Source organism: Acyrthosiphon pisum, chromosome A1 (genome assembly GCF_005508785.2).
Source record: "Acyrthosiphon pisum isolate AL4f chromosome A1, pea_aphid_22Mar2018_4r6ur, whole genome shotgun sequence".
Taxonomy (NCBI): domain Eukaryota; kingdom Metazoa; phylum Arthropoda; class Insecta; order Hemiptera; family Aphididae; genus Acyrthosiphon; species Acyrthosiphon pisum.
The window spans coordinates 72,987,726-72,988,557 of NC_042494.1; positions in this window are offsets into that span (position 1 = coordinate 72,987,726).

Genomic DNA, 832 nt, shown 5'->3' on the forward strand with positions numbered 1-832 from the left:
GGCCCCCCCTCCCCATTGACTCGTGTTAAATGTTGTGTTTTTACATGATTAAGGAAAACAAATTTTATTACACGATACGAAGGATTTTGTACAAAATTTTAGAAGCTTCAGTTATCAACATTTTCAATTAAGATAGTGATTATTTTTGTTATCAGTTTGGTACTGAAAATTGTTGAAAAATATCAAGTTTATTTTTTAATTCAAATATTTTGTAGTTTTAGATTCTGAGTGGAACGATGAATGTATTGATTTTACAATGATGTGTGTTTTTAGATTCTGAGTGGAACGATGAATGTATTGATTTTACAATGATGTGTATTTTTTTTTTATTTTTTTATTTTATTTTTGTGTCTGTCATCACCTTTTAGGACAGTAAAAGTGCTTCGATTTTCTTCAACAGTATCTTTTCTGAGAGGAAAGTGAATCTAGTTGGTACTTTGGGGGGTCAAAAGTAAAATTTTTCCAATAGTTTTCAAAAGCGCCGTGAAAAACAAAAGAAAAATTAAGGAAAAACGGGAATATTTACGCAAAATCTGTTTTCGAGAAAATCGATTTTGGTTATTGGTGTAACTTTAAATCAAATGACCGTAGATACATGACATTTTCAATGATTGTTTATATTTCTATTTTCTATACACGATAACATTTTCAAAATATTTTGATTTATTTTGAACTGTTTAGAGACATTTTCATTTTACATTTTTTTTTAGTTTTTTTTCTAAAAATATCAATAAAAATTTATTTGTTTTATAAAAAAAGCTTGAAAATTTAATAGAAGGCTCCTAGTATATTGTTTCAAAGGCTGATGAAAAATATTAAAAATCGTTAGTCA